Below are 6,600 nucleotides of genomic sequence, written 5' to 3' on the forward strand. Positions count from 1 at the left end.
CCTTTCATAATTTTATATGTTTCTATAAGATCTCCTCTTATTCTTCTGAATTCCAGTGGGTACGGTCCCAGGTGACTCAATCTCTCCTCATAGTCTAACCCCCTCATCTCCGGAATCAACTTGGTGAACCTCCTCTGCACCGCTTCCGAAGTCAGTATATCCTTCCTCAAGTAAGGAGACCAGAACCGCACACAGCACTCCAGGTACAGCCTCACCAGTACTTTATACAGTTGCAACATAACCTCCCTTCTCTTAAATTCAATCCCTCTAGCAATGAAGGCCAATATTCCATTGCCTTTCTTGATAGCCTGCTGCACCTGCAAACCAACTTTTCGTGATTCATGCACAAGCACTCCCAGGTCCCTCTGCACAGCAGCACGCTGCAAATTTTTACCATTTAAATAATAATATGCTCTTTCATTTTTCCTTCGAAAATGAATGACCTCGCATTTACCAACATTGTACTCCATCTGCCAGACCCTTGCCCACTCATTTAACCTATCTATATCTCTCTACAGACTCTGTACCTTCTGCACAATTTGCTTTTCCATTCAATTTAGTATCATCAGCAAACTTAGATACACTAAGCTCAGTACTCTCTTCCAGATCGTTAATGTATATTGTGAACAGCTGGGGACCCAGCACCAACCCCTGCGGTACACCGCTCACGACTGATTGCCAACCAGAGTAACACCCATGTATCCCAACTCTTGCTTTTTTTTTTTGGCGTGTGTCCGTGCGTGTGAGATTTTGGCGGCATGATGTCTTTTTCATGCCTTTACAAGTGCAGAGCAAGAGAGAGACTGTGTGGCACTCCACTCCTCACACAGACATTTCACAGTATTTTTCCCTTTATTTTATGAAGTCGAGTTGCGAGCTCAACACTCAACCTGGCATGGATGGAAAGCGTACTCGGGAGCAGCCCTGACTGGATTCAAACCCAGGAACCTTCGTTCCGGAGTCCGGCACTGATGTCATTGCACCACCAGCCGGCCCCTCAACTCTTGCTTTTTATCTATTAGTTAACTAATCCTCTATCCACACTAATACATCAACCCCAACTCTATGCATCCTTATCTGAAGGATACGTCTTTTATTTGGCATCTCCACCATCTCAGAAAATGAGGCTGGTGGGAAGGGTTGCAGGTAAAACTAAAGCACCAAGCCCCAAGGACCCACTTTCCTACCATCCTTCTGGTTAATGTATTCTCTAGAAAGTAATATTGTTGTACTACTGGGATATCAGGGACTGTTGTGTACTCTGCTTGACAGAAACATGGCTCAATCCTAGGTTTGGTTTGCTCTCCAAACCGAGGGCATCACCTTCTACTGCATGGCATCAGATAAAGGCAATGGGGTTTGTTTCGTGATTAAATGATTCACAGTGTGCTGGGAGCTAAGACAGAACCCTACAAGAGGTTCAGGTATGGCCTATGGCAGGATGTTGACGAGCATAAAGGAATCCTGCATGAAATTAGAGACACAATCAGATGCACGACAACTATGGGACAGATTACATTCCATTACTTCCTATAAAGTAAAAGCTAACAGAACAAATGGCAGTAATTCTTCAGACCCCAAAGAGCTCAACACTCTTTTGTGCTTGCTTTGAAAGCGAGAATGAGACTATGCCTGTGTTATTCCTAAATGCCTGCATGGCATTTGATTATGCTTGGATCAGTTGGTATATTTCAGTATCAATGCACTGGATGCATAGCACAGGTGAGCCTTGGACACTGTTCATCAAGAAACCCCCACAGAATGATGACCCTGTGATCTGTCTTGAAGGTCAAAGACACCTTCAATCTCTCACTGCTGCAGTCAGAGTTTCCCATCTGCCTCAAAGGATCAGCAATAATACCAGTGCCCAAGAAGAGCAGGATGAACTTCTTCAATAACTATTGCCCAGTATCACTCACATCTTTTGTGAGTAAGTGCTTTGAGAGGGTGGTTGGTCATGACCAGAATTTACTTCTGCCCAAGTAAGGACCTGGAGCCACTGCAATTTGCCTACCATGACAACAGATGTAACGTCATTGCTGTCCACTTAACCTTGGACCACCTGGGAAACAATACATACATCAGGCCGCTGTTTATCGATTACAGCTTGGCATTCAACACCATCGTCTCCTCAGTAAAAATCAAGAGGCTTCAAAATTAGGGCTTCTGTACCTCCCTCTGCAACCGGATCCTTGATTTTCTCATCGGGAGACTGCTGTCAGAGAAGATTGGAAATAACGTCTCCTCTTCACAGACGATCTCCACTGGCGCACCCCAAGGATGCACGCTTAGCCCACTGCTCTACTCTCTCCGCACTCATGGTGGTGTGACTAAGGTCAGCCCAACGCCATCTATAAATTCACCAGTGACACCACTGTCGTTGGCAGAATCTCAGATGGCGTCAAGGAGGCATACAGGAGTGAGATAGGTTCAGTGGTGAAGAGGCTGGTTCTGTGATGCCACAACAACAACCTTGCACTGACATATAAACAACGTGCAAAATACAAACTATGCAGATAAAAAACATAACATTAAGAACATGTGCTGCAGAGTCCTTGAAAGTGAGTCTGTAGGTCATAAAATCAGTTCAGAGTTGTAATGAGTGGACTTATCTATGCCCATTCAGAAGCCTGATGATGGTTGTAGGATAATAACTGTTCCTGAACTTGGTCCTCTGTACCTCCTGCCCAATGGTAGTAGTGAGAAGACAATATGGCCTGGATGTGGGCGGTGTTTAATGATGAATGCTGCTTTCATGTGGCAGCTCCCCATCTAAGTGTACTCAACAGTAAATGGCTATATGTCATTAGTAGTTTGGGGACATTTGGCACGTCGGCAAAGTCTCTTGCAAATTTCTGCAGATGTACAGTGAAGAGCATTTGGACCGCCCGGTGTGGAGGCTCCTATATGCAGGGCAAAAAGAACCGGCCAGAAGTTGTAGGCACAGCCTACTCCATCATATGCACAAGCCACCACTGAGGACATCTTCAAATGGTGATGCCTTGAGAAGGTGGCATCCATCATTAAGGATCTTCATCATCCCGGTCATGTGGAGAGGAGTTACAGAAGCCTGAAGACCCACTTAAGGAACAGCTTCTTCCCACCTACTATCAGATTTCTGAACAGCCCATGAACCCATAAACACTACCTTGCTATTGGTCTTTGGCACTATTTGTTTATTGTTTTTATAGTGATTTTTATGTCTTGCACTATACTGCTAAGACAAAACATCAAATTTCACAACACCTAATCAACCTGACTCTGAGTCATGTGTACACGTTACCACACGTGGATATAACGGTTGCAGCAATGCTAAGTATGTGACCATAATGCAAGTATCGGGTAGCAGGCAGGATTCATATTGGTGCTAGGCAAATGAAAGGATGCGCTGACTCAAAGGTTATTTGGTGGTAGTAGCACAGTCAATGGGATGCAAAATTTGAAAATTTGGTCACTGATCTTAGCTATTGCACAATGTAATTGAACTTATTGGGTAACTTATCTAGATCCTTGGGATTTGTTCTTAGCCCATTGTCAATGCCATCTTCTTTCATGGTCTTCCAAGTGGATGGCTGGCAGCTAATAGATACAAATCATCTTTTCTGAAGCAACTGTGGCCTCACCCCATCAGATATTCCCTTTATCCTGTCCATCCCTCCCTCACCTTCTTAGCATTCTAAAAACTCTTGCTTTTTCTCTTTCCCAGTTCTGATAAAGGTTTTCAAAATGAAACTTCAAACGCTTCTTTCACAAGTGTTGGCCGTGAAGGTATTAAAATACGAAAGAAAACAGCTAACTGGGACAAGTCAAGGACAGCGGAAATAGACAAATATCTTTCTTCTTGCCATGTGGTGGATGGAAAGGAGGCTGCCAATTTGTAAGACTGTTCTGCATTGTGAAGTACACTGTGATCTCATTTTGCTATGGAATAGCTGGGTTAAAGCAATTAGAAGTGTATACAATGAGCCCCTACCGATAAGCTGTTGAACTAGAGATCATTTCCAAATAAGTGGTTGTTCTTTGGTTAGATATGGACTGTCCTATTCATAAAGCTGTACATTCCCTGATTGTAACCTGAACTAGTGAGTGGCTGATCTGGCTAAACTGGTTTGAATGGATCTAATCTAGAGGACAAGGAAAGGGGAAGGCACAAGTTGTTGCTTGGGAGAAGGGCAATAAAGTAAACATGAGGCTGGTTAACTTCGGCCATATTCCACTGAGATACAACACTGGGCGGCACGGGAGGTTGTTCCTGCCTGTGGCCATCGAACTTTGCAGCTCCTCCCGTGGAGGGTCAGACACCCTGAACCAATGGGCTGGTCCTGGACTTATTTTCCATCTGGCATAGTTTGCATTTTGTTGTTTGATTGTTTGTGGTTTTTGTATTGCTATATTTATGCTCTATTCTTGGTTGGTGCAGCTGTAACAAAACCCAATTTCCCTCAGGATCAATAAAGTATATCTATCTATCTATCTATTTAATCAGAGTCACTATAAAGCTAACGCAGGTTAGCCATATCAGCCAGAGCCAACAAAATCATTACACAATAGTTTGAATTGATAAGGAAAGCAAATAGGAATGCAGATGCAAAATACATTAGAAGAGGCAATAATCCCTCTGCTTCACCTCTCCCCCCGCCCCCACAGCTCTGCAGACCAACCACTGTCTGAGCAGCGTGATATTTTAATAAAACCTGATATAAATAAAATTTCCAGCTGTGCAGCTACAAAAGCTACATGCATGGGAGCAGCAGTTTAGCAGGAACACCCATCATCCAGGTCATGCTCTCTTCTCGCTACTACCATCGGTCAGGAGATACAGAAGCCATAGGTCCCACAGGCCAGCATGGGGGTCTTCTTTATGACTGTCACAATGTAGACCCCGTACTAGGGGCAGCAAGAAGCACCAATCGCTTGGCCAATAGGAGGCTCCCTATTTTACTGTTATATGTTGGAGTGGCGATCTAAGTGAGTATTGGTACAAAGAGAACTTGCATTGCTGGCTGTATACTGTTTACATTCATATCACAGTGACATTTAACTTCACCAGCATCTGTCGTAAAATTTATTAAATTTGCAGCAGCAGTAGAATGCAAAACGTGATAAATACGGAAAAAAATGAATTATAAATTCTGATTTATGATAAGTATATTAAATAGTTAAATTAAAATAACTAGTGCAAAAACAGAATTTTAAAAAGTCATGGGTTCAATGACCATTTAGAAATTGGATGGCAGAGGGGAAGAAGTGGTTCAGGAGCAGCTAAGCGTGTGCACCTTCAGGCTTCTGTATCTCCCTCCTGATGGTAACAATAAGTGGACATTTTCAAGGTGATGGGGGTTGCTTAATAATGGGCGCTGCCTTTCTGAGACACAGTTCCTTAAAGATATCTTGGATACTACAGAGCTATGCACAAGCGATACCCCCCCACCACCACCACACCGGATGGTGACACAGCCGATCAGAATGGTCACCACATCTGTAGAAGTCTGAGTGTTTCTGGTGATAAACCATTTCTCCACAAACTTCTAATGAAGTATAGCTGCTGTCTTGCCTTCTTTATAGTTACCTCAATATGTTGGGATGAGGTTAAATCCTCAGATAGTAGCACCCAGGAACATGAAATTGCTCACTCTCTCCACTTCTGATCCCTCTATGATTGGTTGTGTTCCCTCGTCTTACTGACATTGAGTGCAAGGTTGTTGCTGTGACGCCACTCACCCATGTGGTATATCTCGCTCCTGCACGCCCTCTCATCACCATCTGAAACTCTGTCACCAATGGGTGCATCGTCAGGAAATTTATAGATGGCATTGGAGCTGTGCCTAGCCACAGTCATGGGGTAGAAAGAGTAGAGCACATTCCTGAGGTGCGCCAGTGTTTATCGTCAGCAAGGTAGAAACATTATTACCAACCCGCACAAATAGTGTGCAGACAATAAAGTGCAAGCTTTGGATTAATTAAGGTTTGTGCAGTGAAGTGCTAGTTTGCTATATTCCAACACAGCTACTGTGAATGACCTACCAAATATTGGGATAAAGATCTGATTACATAGCAAGTTTATTCATTGTCTTGATACACTTTGGCTCCTTTATTCAATCACGATATATAATTATTGCATTAAATCATGAGTCATACAACATATTAATGCAAGATGTCAAGGACTTGTACAAGCATGTCTGAAACACTCAGGATACTGTCAGTCTCATTCAATGTCTCTTTTGTCCTAAGTATTCAGTGGGAGCCACCTGCAAGGAAAATGTCTGCATAGAGACCGTCTCCAGCACTAAATCATATTCATTTAGTTGTTGGAGATTATTTAAGACATACTTGTAACCTATAAGACATCATTTAATTGCTCCTGGAGTTTTAGATTTCCCTTCCCCATTCCCAATAATTAGTTTGGATAATCTTTAAATTAAAGCTTTATTTGTGGTCCTGTTGTGTAGGATGAGAAAGCCTGACTAAGTCGTTCTTGCTAGAGCTCAAAATTCAAAGTAAATTTATTATCAATGTATATATATGACACCATATATAACCCTGATGTTAGCTTTCCTATGGGCATACACAGTAAATGCAAGAAAAACAATAGAATCAATG

Source organism: Mobula birostris, chromosome 17, assembly GCF_030028105.1.
Source record: "Mobula birostris isolate sMobBir1 chromosome 17, sMobBir1.hap1, whole genome shotgun sequence".
NCBI lineage: Eukaryota > Metazoa > Chordata > Chondrichthyes > Myliobatiformes > Myliobatidae > Mobula > Mobula birostris.